Source organism: Mixophyes fleayi, chromosome 3 (genome assembly GCF_038048845.1).
Source record: "Mixophyes fleayi isolate aMixFle1 chromosome 3, aMixFle1.hap1, whole genome shotgun sequence".
NCBI lineage: Eukaryota > Metazoa > Chordata > Amphibia > Anura > Limnodynastidae > Mixophyes > Mixophyes fleayi.
The window spans coordinates 294,266,100-294,289,072 of record NC_134404.1 but is presented as its reverse complement, the minus strand read 5'-3'; positions in this window follow the sequence as shown (position 1 = coordinate 294,289,072).

The following is a 22,973-nucleotide window of genomic DNA, read 5'->3' as shown; positions in this document are numbered from 1 at the left end:
TTTTTTTTTTAAATAGAGGAACTAGTGTCAAAAACTGAGGGTATGTATGCAAGAGTGGGAACTGCTGCATTTACCTTTATTTCACCTATTTTGAATATACTTATCATATGTTTATTAACATGTGAAAGCAGTTGGGGGGGACTGTGAATATGCCGATAATAAAACTGTTTTGTCCAGTGTGTCAAATAATTGCTTAGCAAAGTATACTTCTTAAATGCACTTAAAGCACAATTCAACTCAAACTGTAAAACTGCCAACCAGTTCTTGGTAGTCAACACACTACCTGTACGACACAAAACTTGGTCGCCAAGAACAAGGAGGTTTGGGGGGGAACTCAGTTAAAATTAGGCAATATTTCCTTTGCCAATTGATTTAAAAATAGATTACTTTGATCTCTTATATTATAAGGTATGTGGTATTAAGTGATTAGGGTATATACAGTGGTTGAAGTGGAAATTTAGAAGTGGTGGTATGGAACATAAAGTGAATGGAAATTAATAGTTTTATTTTTTCCCCTCTCTGCCCACATAATCCCCCCCCCTTCACCCAAATATGTGTCTGTGCATTTCTAACCATCTTGCTTTACTACTTGTGTTTTATCTGTGATCCAGCTCTCCCATCCTTCTGTTACTGCTGTATCTCTTCTACACCTTGAAACCTCTCAGACTTTACATCCACATGGTGGAGAGGAGCCGAGAGGTTACAGGAAGAAAAGAAGAAGGAAGAAAAGAAAGAAGATGTGGACAAGGAGAAAAGAAGAAAAAGTAATTAAAACAAATAGAGAGGGCTGGAGCAAATGGGGACAGTGGGGGCTACAGTAAACGTTGAGAGAGGGCTTGTCATATGCCAGACCTGCAAGTGGGAACTGGCGGTCTTACCTGCCGGCAAGGTGGGCAGAAACTATGGCGGCTGTTGCCGCGTCCTACATCTTGATTTCAGGTCTACACAAGCAGACCTGAAACTGTCAGGTGCCTGTTCTTTGAGCTCACTTCTCAGAAGTGTGTAGACCAGTCTCTCTCTCTCTCTCTCTCTCTCTCTGCTCCTGGATTCCTCACAGACTATTTGTATTGGACTTCCACGCTGTTCCAGTGACTCTGCTATTTGCTACTCTGTGTCACCTTCTTGTGTACAGCTTACAGTTTAGTCCTACCTGTCCACAAACTATTTGTATTAGACTTCCACGCTGTTCCAGTGACTCTGCTATTTGCTACTCTGTGTTACGTCCTCGTGTACACGCTACAGTTCAGTGCTACCTGTCCACAGACTATTTGCATTGACTTCCATGCTGTTCCAGTGACGCTATGACTCGCTATTCAGTGTCTCTTCCTCATGTACTACCTACACTCCAGTGCTACCCATTCACTGTCTTACAGTATTTGACTTCACACTGCTTCAGTCTCTTCTGAGGTTCCTGTTGCCATTGGTTACCATTTCTCTGTTCACTACTCTCCTAAGTGGGTCTGTCTGGTACTCGCGATCGCGATCTTGTGGGACATGGGCTGCGAAGACCATACTTCCTTGCAGAGGTTCCTGGCGAAGACCACCTGTTCTGTTAGACTCCGCACCTTTGGGTAGAGTTGGGCCAAACTGAGCAGATCCAGGGGATCCCAAGACAACCTGTAAACTCTGTGACAGGGCTGGAGAAAATGGAGTGGTAGAGGGGGCTGCAGAACACATGGAGAGAGAGAGGGGGCTACAGAAAATTGGGGAGAGAGAGAGAGCTACAGAAAATGGTGGACAGGGGAACATGTGTGAAAAATGCTGGCTAGGGCAGGGGTGAATATGAATGAAAAGCTAGTGGGCATGGGGGCGTGTGAGAAAAGCTGCTAGAATGGAGGAGGCATTTGTGACAAGCTGATGGATACAGGTGGCATGTGAAAGAATAGCTGGTGACCAGGGGGAATATATGAGAAAAGCTGGTGAGCAGCGGGGGACAAGTCAGTATGCAACAGGTTTTGGTTTGTTTTGTTTTTATTTTGCTTTGCTTTGGAATCTAACATTTGGAACCTCCCCTCTAGATATCCTGCAGCAGTGAAGTCTGGACAGCATTCTGCGTCAGACATCAGTGCATCTGGACTGCAGCCTAGAGGAGAAAAGAGTTACTATGTTTATTTTACAAATGTCAAGTGTGTGAGGGGCTTGAAAGTCGGAATTGTGTGGGGGGGTGGGGGGGTGGGGGGGTGCACTAGGCACTAGCCTCAGGATTTGCTTATGGCGCCAAGAAACCTTGTATGGGCCCTTTCAATCTGTGTGTAGACTGAGATATATACCCCAGCTGGGCCTATCTACATGTAGAGAGGTGTAATGGAGGAGAGTAGGGGCTGGCTGGCATAGCCTGAGTAAAGTAAGGGTACGGTAACGCACCTTAAAACGTACCATGCTGAGTAGGAAACAATCTCAGATACACCTCTTTCCCCCTGGTGCAAGATCCATACTAATGATGATCATAGAAACAGATCTTGCATGTTCTGCTAGAAACCCCCCCCATGTATACAGCACCGCCGCAGACGCTTCTTAGACAGCGCCGCGGCTGCTGTATAGGACAGCGCTGGCGAAACGGAGCTGCTGCGCTCTCTCTCTGTTTTTTTGGGTTTTTTTTGGGGGGATCGGCGGGGAGAAACCCCCCCCCCCCGACAATCCTCCGTGCGCCCCTGCACCCCCCTCTAAAAGATCTAAACCAGCCCTAATGCTACATTTTTGCACATCCTCAGAGGCCACAAAACTCTGCAGCACCAGACAGTCATTATAACATATAAAGCATAAACAAATTATATATAAAAGTAAGTCATACATTCATACATCAAAATAAGACATGCATTAAACAGCAAGTACATGCAAGGTTGATAAAAATAAATTTGATTGCCACTTTCTCTCAAATTCTTTACTTTCAAAAATTTATTTAGCATGATATGGTAATAGTTTCTTACATTTTAATTGCCAGAAGATTGGGAAGTCATATTATACCAAGTTTATCAGATGTGAGTGTATCTGTTAATTATTAATGGACTCATGAATATAAATATATATGATAATACATATTTATTTTGTTGAGGCCCATTGATGAACATTAATGTAAATGACACTGAATTTGACATCATTTGACAATTAAATTATATTATTATTATTATCATCATCATATGATATTATTTGTTGATGGAAACTCTTGCCTTTCCTATTTATTAATATAAATAAGTAAAATGGATCTTCATATGTTTAGAACACAAGAATACTGCTGGAAATTGGTAAATTCAGATTAATTAAATCCACTGATCTATATATAAAATACATTTATGTTTCAGTCATATATCACAAATTGCTTATTTGTACACAGTGACTGAATGTAATAATATGTTTTCTGCTTAACTGTGAGCATGGGTAAATATATGACGTGTGCTGTGCATTCGGGTGATTATCTTTGGTAGTATCATGTATGTTAATGTACTTCTGTACTGAAAATAAATAGATTTGTAAAATGTTCTACGTGCAAGTTTTCATATATTCAAACTGCAAGTGAAATTATTGTAAATGATTTTATTTGGTGTGTGGGCAATTATATAGCAATAAATGGGGTTTCTGGTATGTTGCTGCTGTGTCTGCTCAAAATTTAAACTGGTTGACCACCTTGAAATAGCATCCAGCTGGTGCTCTCTCACAAACTTGTCCGTATCCAGGTAATACCAGGGAGTAAGAGGAAGAAGAGAGAGAGAGAGAGAGAGAGACATGGGGGTAAATGTATTAACCTGAGAGTTTTCCGGTGGGTTTGAAAAGTGGAGATGTTGCCTATAGCAACCAATCAGATTCTAGCTAGCATTTTTTAGAATGTAGTAAAGAAATGATAGCTAGAATGTGATTGGCTTTTCAAACCCGCCAGAAAACTCTCAGCTTGATACATTTACCCCATGGAGTTTCCTGCAAATCTGTTATTCCTCTCAGAGTCCTGTGGATACTGTTATATATCAGGACGGATAGCAGCATGGTGGAGATATCAAGTATCCCTTTCCCATCTTTGAGGCACTACTTGTACATAATTTCCCACAAACTTCTATGGAAGATTCTAAAAATAAACAAAATAAGGGAAAAAGAGCACTCATTGGGGCATATTCAATTGTTGGCGTTACAGCCAAAAGTAACGCGCCCCCCGCACTATTACCGTCATTACGGTAATAGTGTGCATAAATACCATTATTACGGTAGTTTTCACATTGGATTTCAGCTCGCGGCTCAGGGAGCTGCGAGCTGAAATCCGGCTAGTATTACCGTAATAACGGTAATAGTTTTTCCGCGGCGGACACCACCAACAATTGAATATGCCCCATTGTGTGGTTTGTTGTGCACCATTAGTAGTAATCTGATTGAAAGCTGCGTACATTTTTCAAAGTTATATTATGTTTATCTGTTGGAGCCTTCTTTATGATTAAATGCTCCTTATTAGGTCATAATAACCAGAAATTGTGTCTTTAATACTGAAAATAAACACAGACCACAAAAGCGGCCACACATTTGTAAAATACTACACACAAAGTTTATTCTAAACTGTAAATTAAAACCCTTACAATAGGTAAAAAATCAAAGAGTTCTCTGTGGAGGAGGTGGCTCAAAATTCGATTGAAAAAGTCTCTTAGTATCCGAACACTGTTACTGATGTAGCATGGATACAAGGCTAACCTCATTGCAACCAACTGCTGACAATGACCCCATAAATTTGTGTAATTGTCATGTCAGCGTAATTGAGGTAAAAATAATTTGCGGGATTTTCTATTTATTATCAATTTTTGATTTTTGATCTTTTATATAGGTGGAGATCTGCCTATAGGATAGTTTAGAAGGAATAACAACAATGTCCATATAGTTTATTTTTATGGTGCAGTCAGTTATCAAACACCTGGTCAAATTAATACATTGGTGTAAGCTGGCCGTAAATAGCAATTATGAATCAGGAATGATGTAGACATATGTGATAGGATAGTGCTTGAGGTTAGCAATATTTTGAGACTATATAAACTGTGGGAGGTGATGACAACCATACCCTCGATTTCGTTCTAGGAACGAAACGCGTAGGGTTGTTGTTTTCACAGTTATATGGTCATGGTCAGCATTTGGTTGCGAAGAGGTTAGCCCTGCATCCTTGGTACATCAGTAACAGAGCTTGATCATCGGTTTCTGTGGATATTTGCATTATTTTCAAATAAACTCACAGCCATTTGAACTTCTCTCCTGCCTATTTCTGTCATTGAATTACCTAACAAAAATAAGTAAAAATCTAATGTACATGAACATGTTCTGTGTTTCTGCCATAGGTACATACAATCTCTTATAAATTCCTTTATGATGTCATGAGTTATAACAAATAGTGATGTCATATCTTAAATAGTCAACACCAACTGTCTCTGTGCGTGAATCCACCAATCCACACAGCATATTTATGCAAAATAAATTTTCCAAGTCACCAGTCACACTGTGTCTCCTGTTTTAGAGATGTACAGGGGGGTACATCTCTAAAACAGCAGCCTATGAGTCAATCACACCTAAGTATTAAGCCTCTAGTTATACATTTGATATATATTAATGCCAAATAGTGGTTTTAATGTACTTTAACGATAAACTAATATGATAGTTTCTCTGTAAGGATTGGAAGTATTATCATATATATTGTACTTTGTCACATTGTCTATCACCGCATAAGTGATATCCATTACAGACACTTTTGTAAAACACAACGTAAACATCCTGTAGATTGTAAGCTCCAATGAGTCATATTTTGTTCAGTCGTTTTGTTTTGTTCAATGTAATGGGAATTGTTCCTGCAATTTTATGATGATATGTTCACCTTGTCTGCCTCATTTTAAAGTGCACAGAATATGTTTATGCTAGTAGTAGGAGCGGGCACATGGAGCAGAAAAAACAATTTAAAAAGATCAGGCAGAGGAGAGTAAAGAATTAAAAAAAAAGAAATGAAAAATTAGTATTACAAAATTGCAATGTGGTCTATACAATGTGATCTGTACAATGTGGTCTATACAATGTGATCTGAACAATGTGGCTGACTACAGAGTTAGCAATGTGACTGTACATTTAAGACAGATTTCCCAATAGCTATTTCTACAATTGTATAGTGCTTGAATGACAGGTAAAATGAGAGGTATGACATAGTGAAAATATGGCAATACTCTGTAAAAAAATGTGATGCCTTATCTGTGAGAAGTTTGTATGTTCTTCCCGTGTTTGCGTGGGTTTCCTCCGGGTACTCTGGTTTCCTCCCAAACTCCAAAAACATACTGCTAGGTTAATTGGCTGTTAATAAATTGACCCTACTGTGTATCTGTGTGTGTGTGTGTGTGTCTGTGTGTGTGTTAGGGAATTTAGACTGTAAGCACCAATAGGGCAGGGACTGATGTGAGCGAGTTCTCTGTACAGCGCTGTGGAATTAGTGGCGCTATATAAATAAATGGTGATGATGATGATGATGACCTAAAAATGTGTGTTTAGGAGGTAATTTTAAATTTATTTGGGCCAGACATAAAAAATCTTATTTAAACATCTGTGAGCCGATTCAATTCTGCCGCGTTATTCTAGGAATAATGCAGCATGCACACTATTACCGTTACTATGGTAAAAGTGCGCAGTATTACCTTTAGTACGGTCATTTTAACGCGGGGCCGTGAGCAAAAATCTTAGTTAAAATTACAGTATTAACAGTAATACAATTAGTACTGCGTTATTGCTACACTAAGGTGGCTGAATTCAATTGGCCCCTGTGTATGTTTTACTAAGCTATTGGCCTAATCATTCAGTGTCGCTCAGGTCCCAAATTGCCTTTATCATGCAGGAGCAGACTAGTCTCAAAGGTTGTCCTCCTGTGGTCCCACTTTAGTTTCCTCTTTCTTTGCTAGGACAAAGGCTTAGGTGAGTACATATCTGCACCAATAGAGATGGACAGGTGATGCTGGCTCTGGATCAATCTAGATCATCTACCTATAGTAAATCAACACACATGTTCCTCATAGGAGTATCTCAAATCTCCCCTTTTACCAATCAGAAACTGGGGCTCTTTCATTCTGGCATTGCTTTGGTTCTATTTTAAATTGCATCCTGCTTTTGGCTCCTGACCCATACACGGGTGGTACTTCTAGTTAACCCCTTAATTAATTGCCAGTGAGAAATTAACCAACATGTATATAATAATGCTGAGTAACGTGATAGCAGAATTATATAACGTAAGCTACAGAAGCTGATAAATATGTCACTGTATCTTTTTGAGATAAAGGAGAAGCCAGGTTGAATTTATATTAGACATACTGTGGCAATTAGCAAACTGGCTGTAAATAAAGACAGAGATTAATATACAGCATATGAGATAATAATTGATACCTAACTGAAAACAAAGCAATATTTCAGATATTTGACTCTCCCCTGTTGTATCTTACCAGGTATTGGTGAAACATTGTGGATCTTGTTAGCTGGCTATGCTACATATCTTATCATTTCTATATGAATGCCTTTCCTTGTCAATGAGAATAAGTGCATTGGAACATTGGCCTAGTATTATGTTTGACCCTCTTAATTGCATATTGAACTGGTCCCCTGACTTTGCAGAACACATTTATTTTATCAGAGATCCCCTAGTTGGTGCTGTAAGTGGTATGTTTTCTCATTAAAAAATAAAATGTAAAATAAAACGTAAATTGTTGCTTTATTTGAAGTCAAGTATCCCTTTGTTTAATTTTAAGGTTCAGTATTAACAATATATTTGTTTTATAATTACTACAACAAAATCTACCTCTACATTAACAAGCCATCCATATCAGAGATGCCAGACCTAAACAACCAATGGGCTAATCATGCTGCTGGCTCATGCGCTAGGTCCCGGGGGCGTGGTGCCACCTGCATTTAATTTTTTTTTTTTTACAACCCCATATTTATCGATTTTAAATATTGGTGGCAGGTCACTCCCAGGGATGGCTGAAATCATCAGAGCCAGCCCTGGTCTAAAGGGGTCTGCCCAACAGTTTGCAGCCTGGCAGCAAATCCGAGTGCGTTATCTGCCTGTCTGTGCGGCCACGGTTCTTCATCTGGTCTTGCCAAAAAAGCATTATTTCATGAGACTGGATTAAGAACCATATGCACCCGCACTGTCAGGCCCCTACAGAACAATAGGGTTTGCTACCAGTCTGCCTGTCCCCAAAGAAGATTTCCGCAGTGGGTGTATTAGCGATAAGGGTGTATTAGCCTACTGTGGCCAGAACCATTAATCCTGCAGAGATGTTTACTTTTTTAGTATAGCTCCCCTTTGTGTGTTTGAGTGATACCCCTGAGTAATGTATGAATGAATAACTGAGTGTTGTGGTAAGACCACTATATTTGAATACCTACTCAAGTGCCCTGGAAACCCATCATGCTGCCGGGGAAATAAAAGTTCTTGTTTTTGAAGAAAACTCCTTATGTAAAGGATCCTCTTCCTAACCTCTACAGCCAGAGAACATACTTCATCATCATCATCATCATCATTTATTTATATAGCGCCACTAATTCCGCAGCGCTGTACAGAGAACTCATTCACATCAGTCCCTGCCCCATTGGAGCTTACAGTCTAAATTTCCTACTATAGACACACACTCACACACATACAGAGAGGGAGAGACTAGGGTCAATTTTTTGATTGCAGCCAATTAACCTACCAGTATATTTTTTGGAGTGTGGGAGGAAACCGGAGCACCCGGAGGAAACCCACGCAAACACAGGGAGAACATACAAACTCCACACAGATAAGGCCATGGTTGGGAATTGAACTCATGACCCCAGTGCTGTGAGGCAGACGTGCTAACCACTACGCCACTGTGCTGCCCATCACTATTCTTCTTCGACTTCTGTGTTGCAACCAATTACAGAGTTCCAGAGTGAGCCTGAGTTCCGACTGCCATCTCTCTCTTTTCTATTGCAAACACTAAGTAAGAAGGCATGGGTGAACACACAATATTCCAGGCTATATACACAGTATAGACCAACCCAGTGGTCGCAGTGTAAATTTAGAAGTGGTGGTATGAAAAATGTAATGGGAATGTAAGTGAATGGAATTTGATAGTTTTACAATAAAGACAGTAGGAAAAGTGGTGTTATGGAATACCACCGTATACACCTCTACTTCCACCATTGAATCAACCATCAATATTTATTTTTGTATAAAGTAGAAACTACCAAATATACTTTTCAGGGGAACAAAGGGGGGAAAATTAGGTGATGACATACAGTTTGATGGGGTTGTTTATAACTTTGCTGAAAATGCCATTACTGTATAAATGAGTGGAGAAATGGAGTAAATTTATGATCTAAATGTTAAAGAGTGCTATAAAAATATGACCGCTTTCATTTGCAGTTCAGAGACATAGGGGTCACTTATAAAACAATGGTATACTTCAAGTACCATTTGTAAGATAACGGGTCTACTTTTGTTTTTAATGCAGTGGACATGCATTATAGACAGAATTGGTCACAATTATGCAATTTATTATATGCTAAATTCACTAAATTATTTTTTTTGCAGACAGGATATTTAAACATATGCATTTGATGGTGTTTGGGGATCACTGCAGAGCTTTTTAATTGTGGAAAATGCCCAAATGTTGACACCAACTGTTATTGAACAAAGTAGTGTATAATGCCATCTATAATTTCAACTAATGTTTTTGCTCTGTCTAGTTCACTGGTTCCCAAACGTTATGGTGTTACGGACAAACACCTATGATTTAGTAATTCATGACACAACCAATGTTATCATATATTAATAAATAAAAACAAAATGACTATATAAATATGTAGTATAATTGAAAACAATACAATTACAGCTATTATCATTTGTACCATGTACAGTTAAGATATAGTTTATACATAATCCCTGCTTTACATCTGCTACCTAACAAGTTATCACCCATAAACTCTCATTACACATGCAGCCTTGTGTTTTGACACACTGGTTGGAAATTGTTGGCCTACGAGCATAATAAAAAGCATTTGTATAACACTGCTCCCGGTGGAAAGTATGTTCAAATAATACCGGTGATTTTTTTTTTTTTTAAATCAAATATTTTTATTTAGATTTTTCAGACATTACAGAAAAGAAAACATACAAAAAAAGTAACTGTAGTTCCAATGCACATAGCATTTCAAAACAATTTGATTAAAATAACAAGCACATTTTCTCAGATTAGGATATCTTAGCAACAATAGTAGATGCAAACCTATCAGAAAAGTTCCCGCCTGTTTGCTCACACCGCTGTACCCTGGACAGTTGTCACAGAGGAAACCATAAAATGAGCTCGGCCTAACCACTTAGGTGTAAAAGGAGGTACACAGGAGGTGAGTAGTAGTGAGGAGGGATAATCGGAGAAAGCTAGTGTGGCAATGATGAGGGGAGGGGGTGGGGGCTCTTAGCTCATGCCCTGCAGCTTTATGAACTAAGATCACCCAGGCATTAAAATCAGGTCCATCCTGGGCTATCTACACTTTAGCTATATAACCTTGGCCAAGGTAAGGAAGCTAAGAACGTTGCGAGTTGCAATTCTCCCCAACAACAGATCCACCCCCAGACCAAACACATGTGTGCTAGGGAACAGCAGGGGAATTCCGATACCCATGTCTTGTATGCCCCCTACCACCCTCGACCAGAAGTCTCCCACCACAGGAGAGCTCCAGAGCAGATGCCAAAAGGTGGCAGAATTACCTCCACACTTTGGACAGGTCGAGTCAGCTCTAGCCCCCATCCAGAGCAGCCATGCAGAGAATGGTATATGTAATATCTACAGTTGGACTTGTCGATATCTAATGCGAGATGTGGCCTCCCTTGTACTATCTAGCATAAGACTCCAGTCCTCATCATCCAAGGGGCCCAAATTTGCCACCAAGGTCATCAGCAACAAGCAGGGAATGGACATTGGCATAAAGTATAGAAATAGTCTTAGTTAAGCCCATCTGTCGGAGAAGCAAACAAAGAGGGTCTGAGCGGAAGGTGGGAGGGGTTCGACCAAACTGCGACATCAGAGCGTGGCGCAGCTGCAGATAGCCATAGAATAAACAGTTGGGAAGGTGAAGCCGAAGCTGAACAAACGTTTCAAGGGTACCATTATGTCACAAACATGCTCCCAGCTGCCGTGACTTTGGGTGTTGGCTGTATGAGGTTACACACTATTCCAGCCCACAGTCTCTCTCTACCTATCACACAGGTTATAGATATACTGAATCACCTCCAAACAGTGCTCACACCCCCACACACTTCAGGTTTGCCACCACCTATTGAATACAGGCAATAGGACCCCAATACACTGTCCCACACTGGCACACAAGGCTTCTAGCTACCACAGGCTAACAAGGCACCCACCAGCACACAAAGGGTTTACTCTTTACACCGCCAGACTGTAACACAAACTGTATGTTCACGACACCTCCCCTTTTTAAGACATTAAGACATTTAACTGACAGGTCATTGCCCAGGCCAACTCCCACAGATTCCCACTGGTTCAACTGGGATAACTGTTAGCTAGGTCTCACTAGGGGCTGTGGTGAGTAGGGTTAAGTAGGGGTTAAATACATCATTCAACTGGGACTTCTGGTCCTTCAATAGCTGTGGGCTAACCTCTGCATTCTTACCTACACTCTCTGTACCTCTCACTGTCTGCGTCTCTTTGGGGATGCTGCCTGAGAGAACACCTCCCTCCCACAAAAACTCCTGTAAGGTTGAACCCCTTAATTCTGGCACAGCAGAATACCTACCTCCACTCAGCCCTGCTTCCCAGTTACAAAATTTCCTGTCAGTGGGACACACTAAGTAATTCTTATCCGGGGGGCAACTGAACAGGACGCTCCTCTCCCCCTTGGACTCATCTATATGGGGGTGTACTATAACAGGGAGTGTGGGTCTCTCATCTACCTTCTCTAAACCGATAAAGGGCTGACTAAGTGAGGGTGGGCTAGCAACTGTCTCTATAGAAAACTCAGGTGAATGGTCAGAACTCAGATGGAGATCTGAGTGGTGAACATTTGAACTACGGGTCACAGCAACAATGTAAGAATTGTTGTCACTGGCTATTTCCCGTTGGTCATGTTTATGTGTCTCCTCCACATTCTTCTGGTTCAGACACAGAACAGACAGTTTCACTCTGCCCTCTCTCCCATTTACACTGTACCCTCACTTCTGAACACATTACCTGGTTAAGAACGTTGCTGGTATCTAACCCCACAGAAATATTCACATTTGTAATCTGTCCCATTTATAGCAAGCAGCTTATCTACACCTGTATCAATGCCAATAAATGCTGTAACAGTGTCATCAGTCCCTACCTCATAACAAGATGTCAGTGGGAAAACAGGTTTAGATTCTAATGCAATACTCTTTTTGGCATTGTCATCATTAAAGACATCAGCTACAATACAACATTCTCGTTCCCTGTCACATCCTGGCACCTGGGAAGAACCATGGGTACTCTCATTAGATTCTAATACAGTGACAGGTGTGGCATTAGCATCATTACACACATCAGATACAATACAACATTCCCTTTCCCTGTCACCACCTGGTACCTGGGAAAAAAAATCATTACATACTTCAGGTAGAATAGAATATACCCTTTCCCTGTCACATCCTGGTTTACACATTTCAGGTGCAACTGAACAGACCTTTTCCTTGTCACCTCCTGGTACCTGGAAAAAAATGGTGGTACTCCCAGCTAATTCTACAACATCATCAGTGAAAACATACTGAGAAAACATTCTACCTAAATCAGTCCCAAATAACACATTGGCAAGGATATTGTCCAATACCCCTACTTCTCTTAGGCCCTTTCCAGCACCCCAATCAAGGTAAACCTTGGCCTAAGGTACCGTCAGGTGAATTCCACCCACCCTTTGCACAGAAATACATTTTCCTGGTATGAAGTCCCCTAACCCAGTGGTTCCCAAACTGTGTGCCGTAGCTCCCTGGGGTGCCGTGGCGATCTCATAGGGGTGCCGCGTCTAGGGCCGGTGGTAAGCAAAGTGTAGGACTACTTGGTAATTATTTTGGATTAGGGTGCCTTGAAAAAATTATGGAGACCCTAAGGGTGCCTTGAACTGAGAAAGTTTGGGATCCACTGCCCTAACCCCAACAGTTATGAACGTACCAGTGTAACATCAGCCCCCGTGTCTCTTAACCCCACAGTTACCTTGTCACCTACAGTGACTGGTTGTAGGTTGTCCTTCTTGCTCCCTTGGGGTCCAGCAACACACAGGACAGCTGGAGAAGATTGCAGGGAAGGTACCCCCTCCAGAGTAGGGTGAAGTGTTCTTCTTTTCTGGACAAGCGGTACTGGTGTGCCCCACCTGGTTGCACACAAAACATCAGCGCGTGTCTCCCAAAACAGGCTTTGTCCCAACCCTCCCAAAAGATGAAGAAATGGTGGGGTGGCATTGATTCTTCTGGCCTTCCCCCGTTCCAGGCAGACTGCCCTGGTGCAAGAGTCCCTTTTTTAGGTATATGTGCCTGGGTGACAGTAGACTTGTCAGCTAGTCTAGCTGCTTCCACAGATGATTCAGGGTCCCGATCCACTACTCATTCCTTCACATGAACTGGGCAAAAAGTGAAAAACTGCTCCTGGATCATAAAATCTTTCAGAGCATCAAAGGTGGTGATCTTTAACCCTCCAATCCACTGTTAGAAAGAAGCAGACAGTTGGGCCACAAGTCCTGAATAAGTGTCACTGCGTTTTAAATCCCGGAACGTTTGTCTGTGATATTATTTTGGAAAAGTGCATTTTGCACTTACAAGTAGGCCATATGTCCAGCTCTACATGAGCTCCTAAATATATAATCATATGTAAAATTGAAACCAGGAATAGCAACTGCAAAGACAGAGGCTACTTTTTTTAAGAAAAACAAAACTATTTCATAAGAATGAACAGAACATGCGCATGATTGAAGAAAGAGAATATGACGGAGAAGACCACTTTACTAGAACACACGGTGTTCAAGGAATTTGTGCTAAAATGGGAGTAGAGAAATAGGTCAGTATCTAGATGGCAGGGATGGATCAGGTGCCGGCTTCTTGAGTCTTGGTCAGATTCTTTCATCTTATAAAGCATATGTAGGGGTGTTTCTCGTTATCAGGCACTTCACCTTAGGCGGCAGATTTTAGGGGGGTATCAGTCAGAGGCACTTCTTATACTGATACCGGAAAAGGCACACAGTGATCGGTCAGTGAATGGCATGATTACAGCCTCATGTATCAGAATATAAGGTGTGCCTCAGTGAGCGAGGGAATAGTGGTTTTTGGGAGTCCCCTCTCAGTACCTCGTTTTCTGCTGTAACTGTTGTGCTCCTCAGAAACAAATTCAGGAGGAAGCACATGGTGATTGTATGATTCACTGAACAATCACTAACCACCACTCTCTGCATCACTAGGAGGACAATTGATGGCATGAAAGCAGGGAGAGCTATAGGTGAAGCACACCAGAGCAACTCTTATCATATATTCTTATTTTCTGGGCTTTATACATTGATATTCATTGAATAGGAGTATTTAAAATGCAATAAAAAAATTTGTTGATTCAATTCAGTAAACATGATATAATGAGGATGGTAATGCTCCAAGGTCCACTGACACAGTTCTGTTTGTGCTGTTGCTTAAATGCACCAATTCCGCAGCAAAATGTCACTGTAAAATATTTTAAAATTATTGCATCTACACATACATACATACACACACAAACACACACACACAAACATATATATATATATATATATATATATATATATAAAATTGCTTATTCACAAACCTGGTACCCAAGAAGTCCAGAAAAGCAGGAGTGAAAAATGTAATTTGTTGCTGCTGGTTGCTAAAAATGTAATGCATGCGTGAACAGAAACATGACCACCGAGTGCCCCTACAGGCATGCAGTGTGGGGGAAGACAAGCTGCAAATTGCAAATTTGATTTATTAAATTTTAAGAATGGTATTCCAAACTATGAGAAAACCTCAACTCCCAAGGTTTCATTGTGAGTACAAACAATTAATATATCTATATACATATATATATATATATATATGAATACACATATGGATATAAATATATATGTATATATATATATATATATATATATATATATATATATATGCACACACACATATATATATATATATATATATATATATATATATATATATATATATATATATATAATTAATATTACATTAAGCCCTGCAAATTAGAAATCTTTGCATCCTTTTAAGTAGTAATAGACACTTAATACAGAATTGCTTCAAACCAACTAGAGCAGGTCGTATAGTGAACATTAACCTGGTTTGCTTGCCAAGACAGTGCAAAGAAAAAGCTTCACATAATCATTTCCAAACATTAAAATGACTCCATTGTCATTATAGCTGAGAGATTGAATTCGCCTCATCAAAGCGGAGTATGACAGGTGACTCAATAGGATGGTGCCAAGCGGAGAGGCAAGAAGATTAGCAGGGCACTGATATCATTATTTCCGCCTATCACAGATTCGGCAGGGAGGCAATTGTAATTTCTGGGCTTATTAGTCTGCATTCGGAGGAAAAAGCCGAGTGATAAACCTCACTCTGACAGCTAGGCATTTGTGCAGCAAGTGCTGTCATAGTGACACTTACAAAATGCCAATGTGGATATGTCCTTATAATCCTCACTAATAGAGGTTAAAGCATAGTACAAAGGCACGCTTATCAACAATCAGTCCACTAATAGCATTTGCATTTTTACTGTTAAATATAGTAATTAGAATGTTATTTTTTAAGTTGAAACAATTAATGTTGCAGTGAACACATATTATATTTTAACTTTTTTTCTAGTAAGGAAACACTTCCTGCATTTATAGAATTTATTGTTGTAAAATCAGTTTCAGGCTAATGTTGCATTTCATGTTGGATAACATTTGTAATTGGGCACATAACTATATATATCTGCAGGTTACAGTTAATCTAAACATTGAGACTGATGCAGAGTGGGATGAAGCCAGTTTGTGCAGCGAATCTTGCATGAAATTGCTATACACATGTCTAGAAAATGGGCACGCACATATGCAGACTTGTGTAGTTCTGGCACTTATGCCTGTAGGCACCTGGAGAGGCGGGATGGGGGAGGGAAGGGGCGTTCTAAATTACAGTAAACAAGCACGCACATACGCCTGTTAGGAGGCATATCTTTTGCACCTGCTATCAGGCAGATGCAAATTCTCGCTGATGATGATGTCTTGTCTTAAACAAGGATCATATGCTGAAGATGAAATGCGCTATTTTTCCATGCTCTTTTGTCAAAAATAATGTTGCATCCTACTGTACACCACCTTGCAATAGGAAGTGATTTTATCAACGCCACTGTGAGGTTGGAGACAGGGGCAACTCTATATTTTACGTAGGGGATTTAGTAGAGCCCTACCCACTGGGATTAGTGAGCCACGCCCAGTCTTTCACTCCAAACAGGGGCGGAACATACACTAAGTACATGTGCCTGTCGGCTGAGAATCGGGCAGGGCCTGCATGGCCGTAACTAGGGCTGTGCGACAGGGGTGATTGCCCAGGGTGCAACGCTGAAGGGGGGCGCAATTTAGGAATATTTTAGGTTCATTTGATTAAAATTGAGTGCTAGGGGGGCGGCATTTGTCTTTCTCGACCCAGGCGGTAGAATTCTAAGTTACGGCTCTGGGCAGGGGATGCTGCTCAGCTACTCCAATTGTGCTTAAAACACAGTCAAGATGACTGGGCAGTATTCCTGTCTGCCTCTCAACTGCAGACACACGTACATAGTCTATAGTCCTGCTAGGTGTTGGGGGGGGGTTGTTCCGCTAGATCCGCCACTGGTTGGAGAACACATCTTATCCATACTACATGCATTTTCCAGTTGCACTGTTGTGGGAAAGAGTATTTCATCAATGCTTGAAACACACAAATTATACTTAATAAAGACAGTCATCATCATCATCATTTATCTATAGGATTACTATAAATTGTAAATTCATATACATACATAATACTATAAATTATAAATTATGAGAACCAGATGCTCCTTTCACTCTCATAATTACTTAAACCATTTTAGTAGAAAATGGTAAAAGTTATAAATAATGAAGAGGTGTTCCTAAAGTGGAAGTAGGTTTTAAGATTTTTATTGCTTCTACCATGAGCCAAAAAGCAAGAATATCTTATCTTAATACTAATGGAATAATAGATTTTAAAGACAGATAGTCTTAAAACCAGTGGCCTCTGCACTACCTCCCCATCTCCCTGACCACATGAATAATCTGCTGAAATTACATTTCAACTCCAGGAGAGGTTCAATTCTATTAAATATCTAGGAATTAATACAACTAAAACTTATGACCAGTTTGAATTATAAAAAACCTTGGTTAAAGAGGGACCTGCTGACCAGCGCTTCAATATCAAGAGGACGAGGATTGTCCATTTTCTTAGATACTACAACACAACTTGGTAAAGCCAGCTCCTAGCTTGACATGTGGAACACACATTAAAAAGGGCGCTTGCGTCGGGAAGTAACGCTCTTACCCTGAGGAGGCCTGGGCTAGGCCCAAATGCATGACAAGAACCTTTTTAAGACCTTAAGTAGCTTGATTTGACTAGAATGCATGAGTATCATGCACGGGTTAACTTGTATATATATATATATATATATATATATATATATATATAGATATAGATGTATAGAGATACAGATATAGATATAGATATAGATATAGATATAGATATATAGAGATAGATAGATGTACTTGCTCAGTGACCCTTGAAGGTTTTTTTGCAGGTTTTTTCTTTTGCAGGATTATTTATTCTAATTAGGAGCCCTGCCTATGGGGCCCCCTTACCCATGGGGCCCCCGGGCACCTGTCCATCGTGACCAATGGAAAAGATGGCCCTGACTTGGGCTGCTCTTACCTGCCTCATTATTGCTGGGAGCCTTAAACCTGCTTCTGGCCTATATAAACCTGTCTGTTTCAAGCAACCTTTGCCAGATCATTAGGTCACTCTATCTGATGAGAAGCTATCCTTAATTCCTGGTTATTCATCTCAGCTCTGTGTCCATCGTTGCTGTTTGCTGGATATTGTCACATCCTGTTGTTACTTGTTGTTCCTGCCTTCTGGTATGCTTCTGGTTGCTTGCTGCTTGGGATCTCTCCATACCTCTTGCTTCCCTGCATCAGCTGTGTACCTGGTGTTTTCTGCAAGTTCATATTACCTCCTGCTTCCTACATCAGCTTTGCACCCGGTATTTACTACAAACTCATGATTACCTGCTATTTCTACACTTCTGCAAATAAACTTAGAGGGCCTGATTCATTAGGGATCTTATCTTGAGAAACTTCTTATTTCAGTCTCCTGGACAAAACCATGTTACAATGCAAGGGGTGCAAATTAGCATTCTATTTTGCACATAAGTTAAATGCTGTCTGTTTTTCATGTAGATAAGAAGATACCTTTAAGTAGATACCTTTTTAAGTAGATACCTTTTTAAAGAAAAGAACAGCTCTCTAATAAAGATGAAAGTTTACTGTAGAAAAACATACAATTGCCAACATGCCATTCTACCCAAAATATTAACAAGCATACCACCATCAACTATAACTCTTCTCTCAGCTAGATCCCAGCACCTGCAATCTAAACTGTCATCATCCTCACCCTCATCAGTGTGTACATCATTTACACACAATAATAATTCATCCCCGCTGGAATCCACCACTACAGAAGTCTGTGTACTTTGATGTAATCACCGGTAATGGCCTTCCTCGTGGAATTTTTAGTTCATTTTACCACAGAGCTGTCACGATTTTTGGGCAATTCTTTTAGACCAGACCAAATGTCAAAATGTAATGCAGACTCATCTGCGTCACCACTGGGTGTCTAGAGACTGCCAAGAACCGTGCTGCTCCTTCTGTGTCCCTCTGTGAAATGGCGCAGGATCAACGTGGAGGGCGGTATTTATAGAATCCACAACTCAACACAACGAGATCCAATGGTGTAACGATGATGTTTTGCCTCATTTTCAATTCCGAGGGCGCACAAAAGTACCAAGCCTGCTCAGTACTAGGATCGGCGAAGTTCAAGTGTGCTCGGTTCTCGGGGAACTGAGCCTGAGCATCTCTAGTGTATCATCGGCTAAGAGGCATACCGCTGACTACCTGTTAGGAAACCGAAGGGATGTCATTGCAACATGACTTATGCCGTTTGGACTCTCTTGAGGATATATCATTTCTGATAATGCCACCAATATTGTGACAGCATTACAGCTGGGTGAATTCCATAACATTCCCGGTTTTGTTCATGCAATCAACTTGGTGGTACAGAGCTTTTTGAAAAATGACAGGTATGTGCAGGAGATGCTGTCTGTGGCCCAAAAATATTCGGGACATTTTCAGTATTCTGCAACATTTTGTAGGAAATTGCAGCAGCTGCAAGAACCATTTATTTTCTCCTGCCATCAACTGAAGCAAGAGGTGGAAACAAGGTGAAATTCCACATTTTATATGCTTCTGTGGATGGAGGAACAGCAAAAAGCCATCCACGCTTACTCCACAAGCCATGACATTGGGAAAGGAGGGGTAATGTATTTTAATTCAGCACAGTGGAGAATACTTTCTGTGTTGTGCAAGGTGCTGAAACTACTCTAAGTAGTCACCTGTGAAGTGACACTCAGACACTGCTAGCTTTAGCAAAATGATGGACTTGTAGATCAAGTACTTTATTTGCTTCTCCAGGATCGAAAAGTTATCAACATCTTGAAATCTCATTACTACATTTTGACGACTATGCTTGATCCTAGGTTTAAGAGCTATGTCTTCTCTTTCCAACTGCCCCAGATCACAAGAGATGCAATGAGCTCCTGGTTAGCAAGTTGAGAGCTGAAGTGGTACGTGATATGTCAGCATCCCCTCCTTCAGTTTCTTAGGTTTCTGCTGCTTGGAAAAAACTAAGCTTTTCCAAGAGACCCAGGGATGATGCTGATAAGTCAGTAGAACATTTTCACATCTCGTCTGCTCTAAAAGAATTGCCCAAATAGCGTGCCACCTCTGCGTAACTCCACCTGATCCTACTATAAACATCCAAAAAATGGTGAAGGATTATTTTAATGACAGCCTGGAAGGGAAAAAAGTTTTGAGACCCATGTACAAACTCGCTTTGCAATACCTAAGCTGCCCACCCTCCAGTGTGTACTCGGAAAGAGTTTTCAGCACAGTCGAGAAGCTTGTCGGTGATCGGCGTAGGAGACAACTTCCTAAAAATGAGGAAAGCAGATGTTCATCAAAATGAACTACAAATTCCACAGGTGTATTAGCTGTAAGTATATTTTTGATTTATGTCTGTTGATCAATTTTAACAGTTCCATTATTCAAACATTCAAAACAGCTTGTTTTCAGAAACTAGATCCTTTAATTTGAATTTCTCTTTCAACAGGTGTTTGGTACTGGTGATGTGTCTCTCTTGTCCTGCTAGCAACAGATCATCAACGTACACAACTAGGAGAACCTCTTTTCCTCTATGATTTTGTGATACAGACAATAATCAGTCTCTGACCTATTAAAGTCCATGTCTAGCAGCACAGCATCAAGTTTTATGTACCAACATTGACCACTTTGATTAAGTCTTTAGGAGGCAGATTTTACCTTTTTGGTAGATAACCTCGTTGTAGTGTTTAGGTAGCTGCATGTAAATCTCCTCTAACAATTTTCCATTCAAGAATGCAGAGTCAAAGTCAAGCTGATACAACAACAAGTCATGGATAGTGAAGATGGCAATGACTAACCTCAGGGTGCTGTATCTTGCAACAGCCGAGAAGATCTCTCCGTAATCGATCCCGTACTTTTGTGTGTAGCCCTTGGCAACAAGGTGGGCATATAGCGTGCGATGGTACCATCCGCATTCACTTTCTTACAAAAGACCCATTTGTTCCTGATCATTTTGCGGTTACTCTGCCTGTCAACTATAGTCCATGCATGATTGTCATCCAGAAATTTAAACTCTGTATCATTAGCCGTTTTGAATGTTTTGCGGTTCACTAAAGGCTAGATTAGCGTACTCCTCGCTATATCTCCTAGGGGGAATACCTTTGTTACTCCTTATAGAACTTCTGTTTTCTGATTGGATATCCGCAATTACATTTTCTGACTTAGACACACTTTCTGCTGCCTGAACATCCAGTGTCACTAACTTTAACTGTGGTTTCTGTTCCACTACTCCACTAGGTGGCGTGTTTTCGTGAAGCACCACATCTCTGGATTTGATAAGACGCTTGTTGTTAATGTCCCAAAGTCTGCATCCTTTACTCTTTTAACAGTACCAGAGCATGATAAACTCCACTAACTTGGTATCTAACTTATGTCGCTTTTCTTTAGGAATATGTGCATACGCCTTACAGCCGTATACATGGAGATGGTTGACACTTGGCTTTTTACCGGACCCCGCCTCCAGTGGCATTTTACCTTTAACAGCTACTGTGGGCACTCGGATTTTAAGTTAGACTGCAGTGGACACTGCTTCCGCCTAAAAACTTTTCTCCAGACCTGTGCCATTCAACACAGTCCGTGCTCGTTCAACAATTGTTCTGTTAGCTCATTCACTCACACTGTTCTGTTCTCGTGTGTAGGTAATTGTTAATTGGTGCTGTATGCCATAATTTCTTTTTTTATTTTAAGTAATTTTTATTAGGGTTTTTTCAAAACAAAACAATGAGTTTGAAACATACCAAAAGAATGTATAAACATACTGTATACATATAATATTCAATACAATTTACATACAATAGCAAGAAAGACTATTTATCTAAAATCCGGTATGTTATTCATGGAAAAGAAAAGTGTTGTTTGTTTTTATTTTTCAGGGGGAGGGGGGAGACGAACAAAAGGGGAAGGAAAGGTTTTAGGGGTGGGAAGAGGAACAGGAGAATATTCTACTCATTGTTTTATGCGTCAGACTATAGGGAAGAGAGGCATTAACCAGTGTGGCTATATAGAGATCAAATTAATCTAGGATTTTCCAAAATTTATATGCGTAGTGATCCTTCATAAGGCTGACGGGGGAACCCATCAAAACAACAGAGATTTGTCAAACGGTTGTCAAGGGAGGTTCAGCATCATAGTAATTCGTCCAGGAAGACCATGTGTTTTTGAAATTCACTGGTTTGTCTTTGAGAAGAACTGTGATTCTTTCCATTCTATAGATTGACCAAACTTTAATGATAGTGGCTGAGAGCGAGGGGGGAGAGGTGTTTTTCTATAGAGCGGCAATTAAACATTTAGAGGCATTTAATATATGATTGATAAGTTTTTGCATAGAGCGACTAGTGCCCGGGAGCCGTCTAGGAAGAAGCGAGTATAGGGGGGACTCGGGCATTTTAACCAGTGTAATATCCTTGATGAGATTATGAATTTGTTGCCAATAAGATCATAATTTAGGGCAACACCACCAAACGTGCAACAGGGTACCCCGCAAACCGCACCCTCTCCAACATCTGTCGCTAGTAGTCTGAAAGATAGAGTGGAGACGAGAGGGGACCAAATACCATCTGTAGAAAATTTTGCAATGCCACAATTTCTTAAGAATTCTGCTAAAGTCCCGTTGTCATATTCTCCGCCATTGTTGGATCTCAAGACTTCTAGTTTCAGACCTGTTTGAGTCTCTACGAGGCTCTTGTATTCCGCAATTTTCTCTACGACTTCACTCTTGGCTCTTATGAAGTAGACATGTGTCATCCTTGTTGCGCCATCAATAAGTGTGAGAAAATATCTGTAGCCACTGACTGATTTCACCTCCATTGGACCACAAAAAATCAGTATGCACTAGAGCTAGGGGTGCTTCAGCTCTAGTTGCTGACTTGGGTAATGGGCAAAAAGTTTGCTTACGCTTTATGCAGCTTTCGCATGTCGGTCTCTCTGAACTGTTCACAATGATGCCTGTCACCATCCCATCAGCGAGCTTC